The sequence below is a fragment of the Camelus bactrianus genome, chromosome X (genome assembly GCF_048773025.1).
Source record: "Camelus bactrianus isolate YW-2024 breed Bactrian camel chromosome X, ASM4877302v1, whole genome shotgun sequence".
Taxonomy (NCBI): Eukaryota; Metazoa; Chordata; class Mammalia; order Artiodactyla; family Camelidae; genus Camelus; species Camelus bactrianus.
The window spans coordinates 71,399,689-71,422,402 of record NC_133575.1 but is presented as its reverse complement, the minus strand read 5'-3'; the positions used below and the strand labels follow the sequence as shown (position 1 = coordinate 71,422,402).

General features: G+C 34.6%; 1 non-coding gene across 1 annotated transcript; it reads right to left on the bottom strand.

Moving 5' to 3' along the window:
* Positions 1-21,896: 21,896 nt before the first annotated feature.
* Positions 21,897-21,969, bottom strand: TRNAR-UCU (transfer RNA arginine (anticodon UCU)). Its single transcript has one exon. It is a non-coding gene; the product is annotated as a tRNA-Arg (tRNA).
* Positions 21,970-22,714: the final 745 nt, after the last annotated feature.

Here is a 22,714-nt window from a genome sequence, read left to right as displayed (position 1 = left end):
TCAAACCAGATTAACAAATAGCCAAATTTGCTCATGTATTTGAGCCCTTTTACTTTCCCTAGATCAACTTTCCAGCCATCTTCAAAATTACTTTCTTCTTCCTAAAAAGACTTCAGTTTCTTTGAAGAATTATGCCTTTTCCATCATGTGTCTTGTGAAATTGTAATTGGGGGTCTCACTCACTCTCAGCCAAGGGATATAATACAAATTAAGACAATTAGATGCTCTCTCTTAGAATTTGAATCTTGAGAAAGGGGACAAAATGACTGGAAATGAATGTAGTTTCATCCCATTCCTCTGGCAAGATCATGACCAGATTGTTCCTGCTAAGAAACTCCAACTTTTTACAATTTTTGTTTTCTAGACTTTGGAGTTACTTTTGTCTTGACTGGTTTTCCAGGACTCTTAATGATCCTGTGTTGTTTTATTTATTGGTTAGCAATCAAAAGTGGAATTCTATGGTGCTTTTACAAATGTCTGTGGACATCTTTGATTATCAAAGTTATTAGGGACAGTTACTAGCAATTAGTGAGTGAGGTATGACTAGGACTAGGGTTAGGCAAGTAAAACATTTATCCAGGGTGCAGAATTTAAGGGATCCCAAATAAAAAATCAGTAATCTAGAGAAATACTATTTAAGGCCATATATATATATCAAGCAACATTAATGCCAAAAAATATATGGAGAACAAAATATCAACATTAAAAAAAAAAAAAAGGCAATAGCTGACCCTGCACTTGTATGAGTCACCTTGGAGGTTGATTCACTTCACTCTAACACTGGTCCTGAGGAGTCCCCTAATGTGTGCACCCAATATGACCACTCACCACAGTCCTCATCCTGGTGTAGTGGTTGATGGGATTTCTACCTGTTCTGCACTGCCTGAGAAAATCCTTCACTGTGTCCTCCAAAAAAAAAAAAAAAAAGTGTCTTTCCCCTAGTCAGTACTATCCTCATTGAAAAACTCTGGCTTAAATAGATATTCTGTTCCAGGCAAACAAAAAGCTATAACAAATATAAATCTCCATTCCCATATACTATTAAATGAAGTCCTGTGGGGGCTATTGGTTTACATATATGTGTTAAATTAAAAAGGGAATCTTTATAGTGAAATTAAAATTCTACTTCAAATAATTTTAAGTGTCCTTGGGGATAATTCCAATTTTCTCATTCTATAAGAAAAGCAAATCTTTCCAATAGCTACAATTTACAAAAAATCAACAGCAATGAAATTGGTTATTAAAAAAAAAACACACTCTCCAGTTTCATTATATATATTACTTCATGCTCAGAGTTAGTAGATACTCACAGTATCTGCTAAAGTCACCCACTATATGATCCACTTACAGTCAACAGAATTTTGCTTTTTAAAAAATTGATTGAATTACATAAATACCTCAAAATGTGTAGCCTACTTAAAGAATACCAATATGGAGACATCTACTTTGTAGATTCATATTTTCTAAAAGCTATGTGTGTACACAATACACACACCGAACAGCTATTTTAACCCACATTCTATCACCAACTCATGTTATTCTTAGGAGTGCCTTGTCTTTTATTGTATTGACTTTCATTTTCAGACATATTATCAAGCATAAGAATTACATAAAAGAAACATCAGGCTAGACACAGAGACTTAAACTAGTACTTTATTTCAATGATTCAAATTAAATTGGTGTATTTTACTTTCTGGAGTACATACTAATTTCTATATAAGTTTCCAAAATCTTATGAGCTGAGACTTTCCATCCATGCATTTTAAGGCCAAAACAGTTATAGCAATGAAGTACCACCTGTCTTCTTCAGCTTCTTCATGGGGAAAAAAGGAAAAGAAAGTGTTTACTTTTGCCTTATATATATTTCTCAAGATAATCTCTTTCAAAAATATCATGGTCCTGGTAATATTTACTATATGGCTTGTAAACTTTTTATTGACAGTATCAGAATTTCATGATTAAAAAGATGACTTGGGGGAATTTAAAGGTATCATTACATGATGGTTTTTCACTCATGATATTCATAATATATTAGTCATATATTAGGGAGAATAGTCATAATAATAATAATATAATATAGTCATAATTATGATACTCATAATATATTAGAATATGTTAAATCTCTATTAGTAATCTCAAATGTGACATGTCTTCTTTCTTTTTACTAGGTGTTACCTTTTACCAAATATAGTACTCTGGATCCACACAGAGAAATAAAAACACATTAATTCAACAGAAGACAGTTAATAATATAACACAGGTAGTAAATTAAGCAGATTTTAAAGGACTAAAAAGGAAAAAAATGGAACACATAAGTAACACAAATAGTAAGTGATGGAAGCGGCTACTGTAGGACTGCAGAACAAAAGGAAGAGATTGGGGTTATGTAAACACAGAAGACTGGAGTGTTACCAGCAAGCAGATTCTTATCTCATCACAGAAAGAATTCAGAAATGAGATGCAGAGGTCAGGAAAGTAAAGTGAGGACTTATTAAGTGATAGGATGCTCTCAAAGGGAGAGCAGGCAGACTCAGGTGAGCAACTGCCTTGAGTTTCTTTGGCAAGCTGGTTACATAGAGTGTACAAATGAGTGGGTTGAATATTCATTGGAGAGGGAGGGTTTGAGGTCATATTCCCTGATTTCCATCCCAGCTTCACCTTCCCAAGGGGAGGAGGGATTTTTTGTCCTTATTTAGTTTTGATTGGAAATGTCAAAGTGTCCTGCATGATGGATATTTCTAATCTGCAAGGCTAATTTTATTGTAATGAGGGCATAATGAACTGAAAAAAAGTTACATTGAAACACCAGAGATTCCTGCCTTTTCCCACATTTCTTTGTTTGCCTCCAGGACACTTGTCACTCCAAAATGTGTGATTTCTTATCAGTCTGAAGGTTTTTGCTTTTCTCTGTCTGCCCAAGGACCTCTGTTGTTCACAAGATGTATGGTTTTCTGCATTTGACCTGTGCCCTCCTTCCTCTGCTCACATCTAGCTGTCTGCCTGCTCTAACAGTGACACTCTTCTTTCTTCTTCTTTGTTCCATTCTAATCAATATTTGCTTTATTCAATTTATTTCTTAATAAACATTAAAAATTTTCTACCCTGCTAAGATCAGTCTCTTGATTCTCTACTCAGCCTTTCCCCATTCTCTTGTTAATTAACCTAGTATTTTTATTAGCATCTGTAAGCCCATGAGGGGAAGCTGAGACAACAAATTTGATAAGGCTTCCCAAATTGTCCTTTGATTTTTGTAACTGTAGAGTAATATGTGGTGCCCAGGTGAAGAGGGCCCTTTCATAGCATTTACCATGATCTGGGTAACTAATGGGCATATTTAGCAGGTGAATATCCTGGACTTGGCTTGCATACGAAGCATGTCAGCTGCTCCACCTGGGCTGCCTCACTTAGCATTAGAGGGAGAGTTGTGCAGTTCCCCTTGTCAGATTAAACAGACCTAACAGTGGCTTTTATTGAGTCCACCAGGCTGGCTATTTCCTTAAGAATAATGTCCCATGTGGCTGGATCACATATAGCTATCTGCAATTGTTCCATAGTGAGCTGAGGGTCTTGTTTACTCTGCAGCATTCGAAACCAAAGATGCAGCCCCCAAATAAGCTATTCTCAAAATCTATTTCAGTAAAGATCCTCCAGGAAGCAAGTGATACCAATCTACAAAATAATTCCTTCATATTATATCCCCTGGTTTCATTAGTCTCTTGGTTTTGCCCTCCCCCCACACTGACTACTTTCCTGGTGACCAGGGTCTTAGAGGTACTTTCTGGTGTCCCTGAATAATTTTTCCCTTGAGAAGAAGCTCAGATTGATCAAAATTTGAGCTTGGTCTACAATCAAGACCTGATCTAGCACTATCTTTTCATTTAATTTTGCTTATTACATATAACAATAACCAAGATGTTGTATATTTTGCCTTTTACTTATTGGTTTGTGTTTCCTTATGCATCCAGTGAAACAACTCCCAGGGGGTTGAAACGATTTCTAAATTCCACTGGTGTAACTTAGCAAGGACTTCTGCCCACAATGCAGAAAGCCAAATTCTGACAACGGGTGTTTGAAGCAAAGTTAGGTTTTATTTTCAGGGTGTCAAGCATGGGGGTGGGAGACAAGTCTCAGATCCACTCACTCTTGATCTTTGAGTTAGGGATGTTTTAAAGGAGAAGAAAGAAGGAACTGGGATTAATCATCAACTTGTGACATTTCTGTGACATTTCTTTTCTTTTTAAATGTTTTTATTGAAGTATAGTCAGCTTACAATGTTATGTCAATTTCTGGTGTCCAGCATAACATTTCAGTTCTGTGACATTTCTTAATCGTGGTTTCAGAAGTCAGGATGTCTCTCGTTTGCAATTCTCTGGTCAGGTGGTTCATAGCTTTGGAGTCTGTGTGTTCATCTTGTCTGGAGAAATGACCTGGGATTGTACATTAATAATGATGTCTACAATAACAATTTTAGTACAATAATGATGTTATCAATAACAGCAATCTTAGTCATCTGACTCTAGTTGTTCAGTTAGCGTAGGCTTGTGATCAGAGGAAAAAAGAAAGGGCTTGAGTTCAGAGGAGACAAACAGGGGAATACAATTTTGGATAGAGAAATTAATCACAAACTCAGTAAAGGAAGTAGGTTTTACAGGGACTCAGTTTCATTGGTACATTTTACCTTTTGTAACTGATCATAGCACAGACGGTGCCCCATACCATGGGTGACCATGGGGTCACCCAGAAAACAAAGAGTCTTCAAACCCCACCCTTTTATACTGTCTCTTTCCAAACCATATGTTTCTGTGAGTCAGGGATGATTTAGCAAATCCCACTTTATGGATACCAATTATCATGAAAAATCCTCAGTCCTTCCTCCTGCATTTATCCTGTTCTCTCACACTATTACCACACTCACAATACTTCTGACTCTTCTGGTCACCAAATGTGTGGGATTTTTTTTTTCCCACATCAAGCAATTCTCTGTGAAATCAGCTCAATTTCCTATAAGTTAACTCATTTCTGACACTGTCTACCTGGAGATAGCATCAGATCCCACAGGTTAACGGTTCAGTCCCATGAGAATGTCTTCCACTTCAGATGCCAATGACCAAGTAACTCACAACTTCTATCTGACTTGGTGGCAGATCAGAGGCTCCCAAGACCTCTTCCATCTTGGATTCAATTATTTGCTAGAAGAGCCTACAGAACTCAGGGAAGTGCTTACTTATGTTTACTAGTTTATTAAAGAATATGATAAAGGCTACAAATGAACAGCCTGATGAAGAAATTCATAGGGTGAGGTCTGGGAGGGTCCTGAAAGCAGAAGCTTCTATCCCTGTGGGGTGGAGGTTGGTCACCCTACCAACACGTGAATGCGTTCACCAACCTGAAAGCTCCCTGTATCCCATGGTATTGGGATTTTATGGGGCTTCCTCATATAGATATAATCAATTAAGAACTCCATTTTCAGCTCTTATACCCTCTTTAGAAAAGGGGAATGGGGCTGAAAATTCTGAGCTTCTAATCATGTTTTGGTCTTTCTGGTAATCATCCCCCATGAAGAAGCCATCCAGAGCTCACCAAGAGTCACTACATTAGAACAAAAAATACTTCTATCATTTAAGAAACACCAAGGGATTTAGGAGCTATGTGTCAGGACCAGGGTCAAAGATCAGATATTAGAACAAAAGATGCTCCTAGTGCTCTTATTACTTAAGAAATTACAAAGGTTTGGGGAGCTCTGTGCTGGGAACTGGGGGCAGAGATCAGCATATACATGTTCTGTTATTTCATACATGTAGTTTTTTTCTTGATATCATGTTTCTGTTTGTACTCTAATACTACTTCTTAAAGTCGTGTCTTCTCCAATGGCAGGAAAGATAAAATTTGATCATCTTACACCAGATCACTTATCATTTAGGAATTTACAAATTTCAAGAGCTCAGTGCCAGGAAGCAAGGTCAGAGAGTATACATATATGTTTTTTTTTCCTATTCTCTCACAATCTGTTTGAATAGTTTTATACAAATGGTCATGGCATTTTTATTTGTTTATTTAATTTTGATAGCCCAAAACTGAAAACTATATAAATATTTATTACCAGGTATTATGAATTGTGCTCCCTCCAAATTCAGACATTGAAGTCTTACCCCTAGTAGCTCAGAATGACTGTATTTGGAGATAGGGACTTTACAGATGTAATTAAGATTAAAGGAGGTCATTAGGATGGGTTCTAATCCAATAACTCTGGTGTCTTTTCAAGAAAAGGAGGTTAAGGCACAGACACATGTAGACTGATGAGTAACCATATGAGAACATAGTGGGAAGGCAGCCATTTACAAGCAAAGGAGAGAGGTGCAGAAGAAAACAACCCTGCAGACACCTTGATCTCAGACTTCTAGCCTCTAGAACAATGAGAAAGTGAATCTGTGTTGTTTAAGCCACCCAGTCTGTGATATCCTGTTTTAGCAGCCATAGAAAACTAATACACCACGTAAACTGATAAAAAAAAAAACTTACATACCCATACAATGGGATACTTTTGTAGAAAAGAATGAATGCTTGATATATACAGCAACATAGATGAACCTTAAAATAATTATGTTGAGTAAAAGAAGCCAGTCATAAAAGTGTATCTACTCTATCATTCCATTTATATGAAATTGTAGAAAATGAACTCTAATCTATAATGACAAAGGCCTATCAGTTGCTGCCTAGGGATGAGAGGATGGGCCAAGGAGAGATGATAAGGAAGAATTGTAATGATATGCTAAAAACAAAATTCAACAGGGTATATTCGAAGATCTAATTGGTATGATTTTATGATTCATGAATTGGGCAGCATCTTATTTTAATAGCTAGAAAGGAGCTCTGAGGAACTATGCAAAATGGAAGACTTTTACATTGTTTCAGGCAAGGTCACTTCTTTCTGGGAAAAGATTGCGGTCTGTCAGGCAGAGTACCTCACTAGTGCTGACCAGATTGACTGGTTACAGATCACTTTTCTGGGAGAGGCCGAAACTGAAATTAGGTTAGGTATTAAGTCTTGGTTTGTTGATGTGAGGCTTTGCACAAGTGACTCCATTTGGGCCCTATTGGTTCTTTTTTTAATAAAGAAAAAATTATTTTAAAAAATTTCAAGAGAAAAAACAATCTGTGGGAGCAATGGATATGTGCACTATCTTAATTTTGATGATGGTTTTAAGGGTACACATCTATGTCTAAACTAACCAAATTGTGAACTTAAATATGTACAGCTTATGCTATGTCAATCATATCTCAATAATGCCACTTACAAAGGAAATTATGACTTAATTGTGTGTTACTACAATAATAAAACTAGGTAATTGCATAAAGAGTCCTTGGAGGAATACTTTGGATTAGAGAGTAAGAGAAGGCCTCACTGTAGTTTTTAAATCGAGACCTAAATGGTTAAAATAAGACAGCTATAAGCAGATTAGAAAAGGTCATTTTTCAAGCACAGGGATAGGTAATTTAAAGGTCTTAGATAAAACTACTTTTTGTGGCTGAGGATATGTTAGTGTAGCTGGATTGTATTAAGAAGGAGAGTGGTGCTGTGTAAGTTTAGAAAAGTACTGGTCAGATTTTATGAAAGACATTGTAGGGCAAGGAAAGGAATTTTTTCACCCTTCCCCAGGTGCAATGGGAAGCGGTTGACAGGTTTAAAATAATAAATTGACATGCGATCTCTCTCTTTTTATAAACCTCTACAATTACTAGCTTATTAGTATCATCCAGGACCCAGATGTTTAGTATTCCTCCTGAAATTATATGTAAACAAAGGCAAATGGATAGAAACCATGTCAAAATTTACATAACAAAACAGCGCTACATCACAAAAGCATGTAAAATTATAAGAAGGCGATTTTTAAAACACTGGCACTTGAAGATAATGATAATGATAATCTCTAAACACAGAAAATTTGCCAAATGTTCCCTCATCTGTTAAACAGATAAAGTCCTAATAGGTGACAGTTTGGGTTTCATAAGTAAAAATTAAATTTAAACAAATTGGATAATTGGTACTGAGGTGCAAAGCTTAAGCTTTTGCTTTTTTTGTGTCTATTTGATTTATACAGGAATAAATCATAATATAGGAAAATACATGCCTGATTTAAAGTGTGATATTATAATCTTAAAAGCTGGCCTAATTAATTAAAAGAACTACTTAATTATAATGGAGAATCTCAAATTTCCTAAGCAATCCATATTTAGATAAATGGCAAGACATTTACAGCTAACACTTTCATAGAACCTTCCTTGGGACTGATATGAACAAAAATTTTAATATGGCAGTCTTGAATTTAAGCCCAAGCTTTGGTAGATACATTTTCAGGTCTTCTTTAATGTGAAAACTGCAAATATAATTGCTATTACATGATAATGGGAGTTAAAGAATGTAGAGGACTTATGTAAAGATAAGAACATACTTTTCTACTAACCTTTCAAAGGCATACTTTTAAAATGTTTGATTCCAATAATCCCATGCTGTAACTGATCACTCTTCACTTTGTAAATGTCACTGGGCTATATGAAATTTGATTATTTTGATTTGAGTTTCAGTTATGAATGAAAACTCCCTCATCTCAACTTTTATGATTACCATCATAAGTATGCAGGGTATGTAGACCAACTGCTTTTTAAATCAGCTAGCTTATGAAAAGATAAACATTGTAATAATCCCTGAGATCTAACATGTGCAAAAGAAAAAGACTAACTACCTCTGAGGAAGAAAAGTTTTAGGCTTATAAAAATGGTAACAATAATTAAAAAAAAAAAGCAAGTATTTAAAGCATTCAGAATATCAATAAAACTGTTGCATTTTTTTCAATTATAGTGATATTCTGTTAACAGAACAGCAATTATTTCCTACATGCTGCATCAGAGGCAGCTGAAGATAAAAAACTACCATCCCCATATAGAACTAATTTGTGCTGTGAACCAACAAAAACCTGCTTTCTATGACAATTTACAACTCCTTAAGGCACCAAGCAAGATTAGTGACTATTGAAAATATCTCCAAAAACAGTATGGAGATTTCTCAAAAGACTAGGAATAGACTTACCATATCACCCAGGAATCCCACTCCTGGGCATATATCCAGAAGGAACCCTACTTCAGGATGACACCTGCACCCCAATGTTCATAGCAGCACTATTTACAATAGCCAAGACATGGAGACAGCCTAAATGTCCATCAAGAGATGACTGGATAAAGAAGAAGTGGTATATTTATCCAATGGAATACTATTCAGCCATAAAACCAACAACATAACGCCATTTGCAGCAACATGGATGTCCCTGGAGAATGTCATTCTAAGTGAAGTAAGCCAGAAAGAGAAAGAAAAATACCATATGAGATCGCTCATATGTGGAGTCTGAAAAAAAAAAAAAAGAAAAAGAGAAGAAAAATGAACATAAATACAAAACAGAAACAGACTCATAGACATAGAATACAAACTTGTGGTTGCCAGGGGAGAGGGGGTTGGGAAGGGACAGACTGGAAGTTCAAAATGTATAGATACTGACAGGTATATATAGAATAGATAAACAAGATTATACTGTATAGCACAGGGAAATATATACAAGATCTTGTGTTAGCTCATGGTGAGAGTAACTGGAGATTAATGCTATAAGCAGCTCTTTCAAGAAGTGTAACTTTGAGTGAACTGGATGCAGCTGAAAGTTGATGTGAAGAGTAGTTTGTTTCATAATGGACACTATAACTTCATCTCTTACTCTAGATACTTCCATAGCACACTTTCTTTCTTCTTCTTTTAAATATTTCCTCAAATATTTTCTTCTCAATGAGGCCTATGCTGGCAACCCACTTGAAACGGGAACCCCTTCCCCAACATTTTCAAATGCTCTTACCTTGCTCTATTTTTTTTTCCGTAGCACTTATCTTCTGTTTGTATGTTACATTATGCATATATACATTATGTTTTATGTATAATATATACTTTGGATATTATATATTTTGTTTATATTATGTTCAGTTACATATTATGTTTATTATTTCCCCTCCTCTGTTAGAGTAAAGATTTTTATTTGATCTTTTTACTACTATATACTTGGCACCAGAAAAAATCTGATAGACAATAAGCAATAAATATTTGTTAAGTTATTAAATTAATGAGTGATCTTAACATGTTTTATGGTGATAGGAATTATCTAAATGGATAAACAATGGATGATACTAAGAGGGGACATTTATAGGAGTGGTTTTATTGAGAATGTGAGAATAAGTTGGATTTAAAACAAGATAGAAATATTGTGACCTGCTGAAGGAGCAGGAACACTCCATCTATATTAACAGGAATTAAGAGCTGAGTATTTGGTTACAGATGCAGCTAAGTTTGTTAATGGAAAGATAAGAGAGTTATCAGATCTTTTCAATTTTGTTTGTTTGAAATAAGAAATGGAGTCATCATCGGAGACTGAGAATGAATAAACTAATGTTGGTGGTTTGAGGAGAGACTAGAAGGTGTTAAATAGTTGTTCTGGTAAGAAAGAAATCCAAGATATTAGAGAAAGCAAGTAGAATTACTGGGTAGTGTTGAGTAGGCATTTGAGTTTTGCAAGTGGTGACCGGTGTTTCTCACATACTTCAAATTTCCCAAAGATGAGAACTCACAACTCTATGTCAGCTAGATAATTTTTATTACTGCACACCCATTCTGTGTCACTAGTTCCCTTGTGACCTACAAACAGTAAGCTATCTTTTGAATATGAAAACTCAAAAGCATGGAATGGTAATATTCAGCTGACCTCTTTGGGTTTGATTTTATACCCTTTCTTCTTCCAAATGCCTTTCTCTCCTGCCTGGTGTCACTGTGTGATCTCCTACAGTCACTGCTTCTGTCAGTTCAAGATAGAATTTGGTCCTTTTCTCAATAATTTCATGTTATTCATTCTCTCATCCCCTTGTTTTGCATTTGTACAAAGGATCAAATTAGTCATCCTTTCACCAATTATTTGTAGATTCCAACTTTGTGGTTACTAAACTAAAAGCTAAAGGTATCAACATGAATAAGGCAGCAAGGTGGATTCAAGGAATTTGCAGTATAGTATAAAGGCAGCTGTAGAAACAACAATGTAGCCTACAGTGTGATTTCTGCTGACAAAGTTTATAGAATTCATATTTCTATTCCTTCACGCAACACGTCTGAGGAAACAGAAACTTATTCAAATGATGGGAGAATAGTCAAGGTTTCACAGATGAAGTATTGTTTGAGAAGTCAAGGCAAACAGAAAAGGTAGAAAGGAAGAAAGAAAAGAAAGGAGGGAAAGAGTTTTCATTCGTTTAAAGAAGTTTTGGAGTGAGAGTATGATGCAAAACGGAGAAACTATACGCAAATGCATGAAGCTTGAAAGAGCAAAAAGATGACTCAAAATATGTAAGTGAAAGATTTGCAAGAATTCAAATTAAGCCCTCTGTATCCTGTCTATTCTTCCTTCAGGCATTAAGAATATCAAGCAAACTTGAGGTGGATAGTTGAGAACATGGAAGGACAGAGAGATGAAATACAGAAATGCATAAAGATAGGAAGGAGAGGTGGTTGAGACTATGAATCAGGCCATTTGACTTCTGTTGGAGTGCTATGTTCACTTCAGGTCATTTGAATGGAAGGTCTATCAATCCAGTTTCTTCATTATTATCTATATTCAACTCCTCTTAAAATCTTACCATTTGGTGGGAGAGGGCATAGCTTAAGTGATAGAGTGCATGCTTAGCATGTATGAGGCCTGGGGTTCAATTCCCAGTAACTCCTTTAAAAAAATAAAGTAAATAAACCTAATCACCTTCAAACCCCACCCTCCCCCCAAAAAACCTAAACCAACTTTTAAAAAAAATCTTAACACTTGGAATGAACTTTTATCCACTTTCAGATGGATAAAAAAATGAATAAAACTGAGAATGACCTCATATTCCCAAAGACAATATTTAACATTTTCAATTCTTCTCTTTCAAGACTGTTGTTTTTATGAAACATTCAGTTTTTAGAATGGTTCTGTTTACTAGAAAAAAATCATTGACAATGTTATAGTGGTTTAGAGAGCTTATAGATGACCCATTATCCAAACTGAGAGCATAATTCTCTTTCTGAAGAAAAATGTAACCAAGTAAGTGAAAAGCAGTAGGTTATTAGCAAAAAAAAAAAAAAAAAAAGGACTTCAATGAGTGAGCTAGGTATAAATTCAAATGTTGACTTTACCACATAGTAGTCTTCTGCTTGCTCCTCAAATGCTGGTATTTTCCAAGTCACAGGGCCTGTTTTCCTCTCTCATTACACGTGCTTCCTGATAATTACATTTGCCTCGGGATTTCAGTTACCATCTATATATTGTATCCTCAGCTCCAATTACTCTCCCAAGTTACATTACCTTATCCTTCTCCACTGAAAAGAAATAAAACCTGTGTTCACAATCTTATTGAATGGCAGTACCAACTACACAGTTGCAAAAGTCAGAAACGTGGGACATCTTCTGAGTTCCTACTTTAACATTTTTGTTGTACTTCCTTTGAACAGGCTTTCTCAATTTTTATTCTTTTTTTTTTTCCTGAGGGGGTGGAAAGCTAAAAAGCACATTTCTAAGTCTTCAATGAAAATAGGACCTTTTCTTATGAATTAAGTTTCACTAATGAGATGCACTCTTGTGAGATTTGGAAGGAAAATGAGGCACTGGACATCTTTATGTGACCCTGAGGAGTTCTTGTTCACAAATAAAATTTGGAAATGCGATACTTTCCTGTAGCATTGTTCCAGAGTGCTTTTGCTAGTACAATAGGTATAAAAATGATGTATGAAAATACAGCATTATTGATGTTGTTTCCTAATTCTTGGACAACAGCTTTTAGTACCTATCATGTAGTTTTGGGGAGAGATGGTTGAAGCAATGACTCTTTCTTGCTTGCAGCTTTGGTTTGTCCTCAAAGATAGAATTTCCTTTAATGGATCAGTTCTCAGTTGTTCTTTGAAACTCCTGGAGGAAGAAACCTAGAATATGAGCATTTACTCTTTTTCCTGTTTGTAGTAAAATCTTTTTTCTGTTTAAAATATCTGATTAAGAAGAGGGAAATAGCTCAGTGGTAGAGTGAGTCTTAGAATGAGGTCCTGTGTTCAACCCTCAGTATCTCCATTTAAAAAAGTTTAAAAAAAAATAAAATATCTGATTATTTTCTATTTTCTGCACTGAATCCTGACTGATATGCTTGACATTGCAATCATCAAGTTCCATTGCTCTTACCTCCTAAGTCTTTCTTCTATCCATATCCATCACTAATATTAATGTCATAATTCACATTTTCACATGGAACCTAGATTATTAAGATAGTCTCTTTAATGGTCTTTCTGCTTGTTGTCTTGCACACTTTATGACTCCAACAGTATGGCTTTTTTTTAAAACTAAGTTTTATTATAAAATATTTCCTCCCCATAAAGAATAAAAAATGCATGGAGTATAAGAATAATAAAACATAGACAGGTATTCATCAGTCAGTTTAAGAAATTGAACATCACTACTGCTATTGAAATTTCCTATGGTTCTTCTTTACATAGGTAAATTTTTTCTTTATATCAAAAGATAAACCCTCATGAATTTTTTGCTTACCATTATTTCTTTAGAAAATAAAATTGTTTTTTTATTTTAGTTTTTTATATATATATATATTTCTAAAAATATATCATTAAGATTTATATATTTTGGAGCTTTATATAAATAATATTACATATTCACTTCATAATTTTCCTGGGATTCTTTTAGATATTATGAATAAAGCTATAGATTGTTTATTTTCACAGCTATATGCACTTAAAACTTGTTAATGAATGTACCACAAATTTTTTAACCATTCCCTTGTCATTAGATATTTTTATACATGTTTTCTAGTAGACATGCCAAAGAACATAGTTAGAGACATATTTATTGTACCATTACTAGGTTTTATGTATAATATATGGACAGACTTGTTCCCCATATGCATGACCAAGTGACCTATTATTAATTAGTAAATACTTCATTATTTCTCACTGAACTGTGGTGTCACTTCTGCCACATAGCAAAATTTTACATATTTCTAAGCTTCCTATTAAATTCTACTGGATTATCTGTCAGTTCATGGGCCAGTACCACATTGGCTTAATCACTGCAATTTTATAATATGATTGATGGCTAATAAAGACCTATCCTCAACATTGTTATTCTTATTCAGTAGTTTTTTTTTTTTTAAGAAATTCTTGACTTTTGCTTACTATATACATTTTCAGATTTTTTTAAAACCAGAATCCATGAAGTGACCCTTTATAATTTAGAGTTAATTTGCATCCAATCTTTAGATTAATTTCAGAAAAGTTTAAGTCTTTGTAACATTCAATTTTCTTATTCATAAATATGACTTTTCTCTCCTTCTGTCTAAGGTTTACTTTAATATTTTTTCAAAACTGTTTTATAATATTTTCTAGTGAGATCTAAACATCTTTTAATGGATGTGTTCCCATACAACTTATCTTTTGTTGATATGATAAATTACATCTATTTTTGAATTATATATTATTTAATGTTTTGTTGCTGCTTATGGTTATACAATTTTATTTTAATTTCCTCTGGCCAACTATTTTTTTAAATTCTATTGTTACATATCCCTCCTCATCAGACTTTCTTCTAAGATCTTTTTACTTCTTCATGAAGTCTCTTTAGTAGTTTATTTAATGAGGGACTTTGATCATAAATAATTTGGTTTTGTTTATATGATAAGGTCTCTATTTGCCCTCATTTTTGAAGTATAATTTTTGAGTTCATGGAATTCAAATTGAAAAGTTATTTCCCCCCAGGGATTTGAACATATTTGCATATCTTCTGGGATTCTATGTTCCTGTTGAGAATTCTTCCTTAAGCCAAATTATCATTCTTTTATTTGTGACTTCTCTCTTTCTGACTTTCATTACTGTTAAGAAATCTGCTATCAATCAGTATAATTTCCTTCCCTAAGTAGGTGATTGATATTTATCTTGAATGCTTTTAAAATCTTTTTGTTTGTGTGGAATTCTGCAATTTGCTACAATATATCTAGATATGAATTCATTTTTAAGTTATAAATTATATATATCCCCTCAAAATACATCTGTTGAAATCTAATCCTCTTTGTGATGGTATTTAGTGGTGTGAGTTATAGTAGGTCATTAGATGCCCTCATGAATGAGATTAATGCCTTATTAAAGACACCACACAGAGCTCCTTTACCGTTTTCTGCTGAAGGGGAGCAGAATTATGCCACCCCAACAATCCTTATTCTTATCCCCCAACAATGCCAATTCTTATCCTTTGGCATAAGGTTTATTTTGAGCTGAAGGCAGTCAGGACCCAAAAGACTCACAAAAAGCCTTTTACTTCCCTCTTAACTATCTACAAAAATTTAGAAAGGGGTCCTGTACCAGGAAGAGAGTTATTACCAGAAATAACATTTCTTATGAAAGACTTATCTGCCAGGCAGGGAAACCATTTGCTTGCCAAACATTCACTCTTCTCATTTTCTTGTCAATTGCCTTCCTCCCTTTGAACCCCAGACCCTCATCCTTTTTCTTGCTCTGGATGATATATAAGCTTCAACTGTCTGACTGCTTTTGTGTATATAGGTTATTAAATTTGTTTTTCTCCTGTTAATCTGACTGTTTATTATTATTATTATTATTATTATTATTATTATTATTATTATTATTATTATTATTATTATTATTATTAATTATTACTACAGGAGGGTCTCAGCCAAGAACCTAGAAGGATAGAGTAAAAACCATTTATCTTCCCCTACACCTCTGTGTGAGGACACAGTGAGAAGATGCTGCCTATGAATCAACAAGTGGGTTCTCATTAGACACCAAATCTGCCATCACATTTGGATTTTGGATTTCCAAGCCTCCAGAATTGTGAGAAATAAATTTCTGTTGTTCATAAGCTACCTAGTCTGAGCTATTCTGTATAGCAGCCTGAATGGACCGAGAAATTGGTACCAAGGAGTGGGGATGCTACTTAACAAATACCTAAAAACTGTGAATTGGGAACTGGGTGATGATTAGAAGCTTGAAGTGGTTTGAGGTGCATGCTAGGAAAAGCCTACATTGCCGTGAGTAGGCAATGTTGGTGAGATCTCAGGAAGAAAAGAGAGAGCATTAATCTTCTTACAGAATGCCTAAATAATCCTGAATAGAATGTTTATAGAAGTATGGATGATAAAGGCCATTCTGATGATGTCTCCATTGAAAATGAGGAATATTATATTTATATCAGAAACTGAAGAAAAGGCTATCCTTGTTACAAAGTGACAAATGCCCTGGTTGAATTATGTTGGTGTTCTAATATTTTGTGGAAGGTCAAACTTGTGAGTGATAAACTTAGGTATTTAGCTGAGGCTCACTCTAAGCAAAGTGTTGAAAAAGTAGCCTAGTTCCTCCTGACTGCTTATAATAAAATTCAAGGAGAGAGAAATGACTTAAAGATGAAATTGTTAAGCACAAAGAAAGCAGAACTTAAAGATATGGAAAATTCTTAGCCCATCCATATTGTGAAAATGGAAACACTAGTGTTTGGTCAAGAGACCATTTAACAGAGATTAGTATGGATTAGTCATTGCCACAGAAGCTACGATGTTCTCCAAGATAATGGGAACATGGCCCTCCTTCTTACCAGGGTGAGTCAGAGATTGTGAAGGCTGCCATTTCTATCTCAGACCCAGAGTACAAGGTGGAGGAGACAGGGTGATTTCAAAAGAAGGACCACTGATGTCTGTGAGACCTCAGTGCATTTTGCCCCATACTGTCTCACTTCACAGGGCTCTGCTCTCCACACTTCAGTGCTCCACTCCTTGGCTGCACCCTAAGTGCATCTCCAGCAAGCCCAGGTATGGTGCAGGCCATAGTGTTTACCCCTCACAGAGCTGTGGAGGTATAGGCCCAGACAGAGGGCTACCTTGAAGGTGTGGCCACCACAAGCCTTGAGGGCATGACTGCCCAGAGCCTTGGGACCCCAACCCTTGTGTGGAAAAGCTGGGGGCCAGATCCCACCCCAATGGGTCCAGAAGGCAGGATTATCACCCTGGTGGGTCCAGAATGACCTCTAACCCAGTATGTTTTGTCCAGTCATCCTGGAGAGCATAGTATCAAGCCAAAGAGGATTCTTCTTGAGCCTTAAGGACTAATGTAATTTGTATCTAATGAAAATTTTATTTTTTATATTAAAAGATGTTCTACATCATATGTTATCAGGGAAAAGCAAATTAAAACAATGAGAGACCACTACATGCCTATTAGAGTGGCCAAAACACTGACCACAGCAAATGCAGACAAGGGTGTGGACACACAGGAACCCTCATATGTTGCTGATGTCAATTCAAAATGGTGCAGTCACTTTGTAAGAGAATTTGAGAGTTTCTTACAACACTGAAAGTTCTTTTACCAGATAACCCAGCAAATGCACAACTTGATATTTACTCAAAAGAGTGGAAAACATGTTCACACAAAAACCTGCACCACAAATGTTTATGGGCGCTTCATTCATAATAGCAAAACTTGGAAGCAACCAAGATATCCTTCAGTAAGTGAATGGATAAACAAAATGCAACAATCCAGACAATGGAATATTATTCAGTGCTAAAAAGAAATCAGCTATCAACTCATGAAGACACGAAGGAAACTTAAATGCATATTACTAATTGAAAGAAGCCAATCTGAAAAGGCTATATACTGTGTGATTCCAACTACATGACATTCTGGAAGAGGTAAAACTCTGGAAAGAGTAAAAGGATCAGTTGTTGTCACAGGTTGTGGATGGGAAGATAAATAGGCAGAGCACAGAGAATTCTTTTTTCCAGTTTTATTGAGAAATAATTGACATAAATCACTGTGTAAGTTTAAGGTTTACAACACGATGGCTTGATTTACGTATGCTGTAAATGATTACAACAGTAGGTTTAGTTAACATCTATCATCTCATATAGATAAAAGAAAAAGAAAAGAAAAAAAATTCTTGTAATGAGAACTCAGGATCCATGCTCTTAACAACTTGTCTACATATCATACAGCAGTGTTAACTATAGTCATCATGTACATTATAGAGGATTTTTAGGGCAGTGAAAATACTCTGTATGATGTCATAATGATGGATACCTGTTATTTTATACTTGCTCAAACATGTAGAATGTTCAACATGAAGATTGAACTGTAATGTAGTCTATGGACTTTGGGTGAAGATGATGTGTTAATATCGGTTTATCAATTGTGACAAATGTACCTCTCTGGTGGGGGATGTTGATAATGGTGGAAGCTATGCATGCGTAAGAGCAGGGTGTTTCTGAGAAATTTATGTACTTTCTTTTCAGTTTTACTTGAACCTAAAACTGCTCTAAAAAATTGTCTTAAAAATGGTATTTGCTCTGCTATGGTTTGGAATTGCTTGGAACCAGACCTGAGATCCTTTTCTTTCTTCTAATGTCTCCCTTTTAAAAAAGAAATATCTACCCAATTCTTGTCTTCCTATTGTATTTTGGAAGCAGACAACTTATTGTCTGGTTTCACAGAATAAAGCTGGTGATGAATTTTGCCTGCAGAAGAATTATACCTTGAGGCTCCTTCATACCTGACATAGATAACATTTTGATAAAATTTTGGATTTAGAATTGATACTGGAATGGGTTAAATATTTTGGGAATGCTGAGATAGAGTAAATATATTTTACATGTCAGAAGGACATGAATTTTGCAGGGTGAGTGGGTGAATTGTTGTAAGTTGAATTTTGTACCCCCAAATTTATATATTGAAGTCCTAATCCCCAGTACCTCATAATACGACCTTATTTTTTGGAGATAAGATCTTTACAGAAGTAATCAAGTTAAATTCTCCAATGAAGACATACAAATGGTCAATAAGCACATGAAAAAATGCTCAATATTGTTAATTATCAGAGAAATGCAAATTAAAATTATAACAAGGTATCACCTCACACCAGTCAGAATGGTCATTATTCAAAAGTCCACAAATGATAAATGATGAAGAGGGTATGGAGAAAAGGGAACACTCCTGCACTGTTGGTGGGAATGTGGTTTGGTGCAGCCATTATGGAAAACAGTATGGAGATGGAGATTCCTCAAAAAACTAAAAATAGATTTACCATATGATCCAGCAATCCCACTCCTGGGCATATATCTGGAGGGAACTGTAATTTGAAAACATACACGTGCTCCAATGTTCATAGCAGCACTATTTACAATAGCCAAGACATGGAAGCAACCTAAATGTCCATGGATAGAGGACTGGATAAAGAAGTTGTGTATATTTATGCAATGGAATACTGCTCAGCCATAAAAAATAACAAAATAATTCCATTTGCAGCAACAGGGATGGACCTGGAGATTGTCATTCTAAGTGAAGTAAGCCAGAAAGAGAAAGAATAATAACATATGATATCACTCATATGTGGAATCTAAAAAAAGAAAAAGACACAAATGAACTTATTTACAAAACAGAAACAGACTCACAGACATAGAAAACAAACTTATGGTTATCAGTGGGGAAACAGAGTGGGAAGGGATAAATGGGGAGCTCAAGATTTGCAGACACTAACTGCTATATATAAATTAGATAAACAACAAGTCTCTTCTGTATAGCACAAGGAGCTATATTCAATATCTTGTAGTAAACTATAGTGAAAAAGAATATGGAAATGAATGTATATATATATATGACTTAAGCATTGTGCTGTACACCAGAAACTGACACAACATTGTAAACTACTATATTACAATTAAAAAATAAATTTAAAAAACCCCGAAAAACAAAAACCAAACCAAAAAAAAAAAAAATGAGGTCATTTTAAAATGAAGCCTTAATCAAATACACCTGCTGTCTTCACAAAAAGGGGAAGTTTGAACACAGAGGTCCATTCAGAGGAAAGACAATGTGAGCACATAGGGAGAAGACAGCCATCTACAATCTTAGGAGAAAGGCCTGTAACAGATCCTTCCCTCACCGCCCTCAGAAGAAACCAACATCATTGACATCTTGATTTTAGACTTCTAGCCTCCAGAACTGTGAGAACAATCAGTTTCTGTTTCTTAAGCCACAAAGTTTGTGTTTCTTTGTTATGGCAGCTCTAGCAAACTGATGTACCATGCAATATTCCTCAGCAAGAAAAGGAATAAATATTGTTACATTTAGCAACTTGGATAAATCTCCAGTAAATTATACTAAGTGAAAAAAGGCCTATCCCAAAGGTTACATATTGCCTGATTCCACTAATAAAACAACTGTAAGATACCAAATTTTTAGAATTGTAGGTCAGATTAGTGGCTGCCAAAAGTTTGCAGTTGGGGCTGGACAGGTAGGAGGTGTATGTGCTTACAAAAGTGATCATGAAGGAGCCTTGTGTTGATGGAACTCTTTTGACTGTTGTAGTGGATATACAAACCCACTCATGTGTTAATTGTGTAGAATTCAATTCATACACACACACCCAAACACACACACATACACACACACAGTAAAACTAAAAAAAAAAAAAAAATCTAAATAAGATGTATATATTATATCAATGTGAATTGCCTAGTTATGATAGGATGCTACAGTTTTGCAAGATGTTACCACTGTTGGAAACTGACTAAAGCAAGCACAGGATATCTCCATGTTATTTCTTACAATTACATGTGAATCTATAATTATCTCAATAAAATGTTCAATTAAAAAAAGAAGTTGCTACTGATCATACAACTCTATAGTTATCTCAAATGCATTATGCTAAGTATAAAAATCTTGACGAAAGAGTTGAAATATTGTATGATTACATCATATGAAATTCTAGAAAAGGCAAAAAAGTAACAACAGAAATATTGGTCATTGCCTTGTACCAGAGATGTGGAGGAGGGAAAGGTTCTTTATCTTGATTTTAGTAGCTGTACACTCTATACATTTTTCAAAAACTCACTGAATTAAATGTTTAAGATAATGTTTACTACAAGTAGATTATATCTCATTACACCTGATTAAAATGATTAATAAGTTAGGATGATATCTAAATACCAGTTAAAAATAAACTGCTTATTGAAATCATGCTACTTTCAATTTGGAAAGGATTATTTTACATTTAAAAATAAATACCCTCCCCCTAAAAACTAAAATCCACTCTATTTAAAATCTTTTTATTAGAAATCGTATTAATGAACATAATTATTAAAGATTTTCCCTGTTTTATAATAATTGAACATTTATAAAAGCATTCGTGTAGGCTGTTTCCTTTTAAGAATGTACTACTTGTAAAACTTTACCTCCAATCAGGCTGATCTTTTGCATTGGTTTTGTGAGTGTGTAGTTTTGAGTCTGTGCACATTATTATCTAATTTTCCTTAATCACCAGGATGTTTTCTTGATTCCATAATCTTCATTTTCATTTTCAAGGGTACATTTTATTTTTCTATCATGTATTTGAAAGGTTTTATTAAGAAACCATAGTGTAACTTTTTGAAGAGTTATGAAACAGTCACTTTGTATTTAGCAAATTCCTTTTGGCTCATGTTCGTTTTAAAAAAAAAAAAAAAGCATGCAAAAACATACTGTTTCCTGGCATGCTTCACTGTAGCTATTCAGCAGTGGGGCAAAAGCTCAGGATCATAAGGAATTTAAAAATTCATACAGTTCCTAAGAGAAAGCCAGACATGGTTTGAATTAATGTACATGCTATTGATTAAAGAAAGAAGATTTTTCTCATTTGAGAGAATCAAATTAAAGGTTGAAGTTGTTTGGGGAAAACAAATCTCATTGGACTGTCCAGTACATGTGTCAGTTTTTTTTTTAAGCTTTTTAAAAAATAATCTTATTTATTTTTTTCCCTTAATGGAGGCACTGGGGATTGAACCCAGGACCTCATACACAGAAAGCATACTCTCTCCCACTGAGCTATACCCTCCATCCCCTCAATCTATGTTTTTAAAATTGTCTGTGTGAAAAGGAAATAATCATATTTTCTGAACTTGTTTCTTACTGCATTAAAATAATGTAGGTATGTTGCTCTTTAATAGCCACCTTTTAATCTTTGATCTGTCTTTTAATAATGTATTATTTCTTTTAATCTATAGCTTCTAAGAGTAAATGTATGTAACCCTGAATTAAAATGTTTTTACCATGCTAAAATGTGTTGTTTCATTCATGACTCTATGTGGACAGGCTTAAATTTCCAAGTATACACATATTTTAGCCAGTACTTTTTGAACTTTTTTTCTCTCAATTGTCTAGGCAAAAATGTTTTTAAAAAAAAAAAATCAGGTTTTAGAGATAGAGATTCACTAATCACAAAATATCCACTAAGAATATAGTTTATGTGTAATGCTTGCCTTTGCTTTTTATGAAAGAATAAAAAGGTGTTCTTAGAAATGTACCTATAAATGCCACAGAGCATTTCGGGCAGCTTTGATATTGTAGCTCTATTATCTAAATATGAAGTTTCCTGTGATTATGATAGCAGGCATAAATAGCTCAATCCTTCTCTTCTAGGCTTCACTGAAGAGGAAATTCCAATATTAGCCAAGAAAATTAAGAAGGAAAATAATTAGAGAGATTTCTGTGTAAATTAGTATCTCCTTGTGGTTTTGATTGGCAATTCTCTAATAAGTGAAATAAATCCTATTCTCATAAATTAATTGGATATTGGATTTT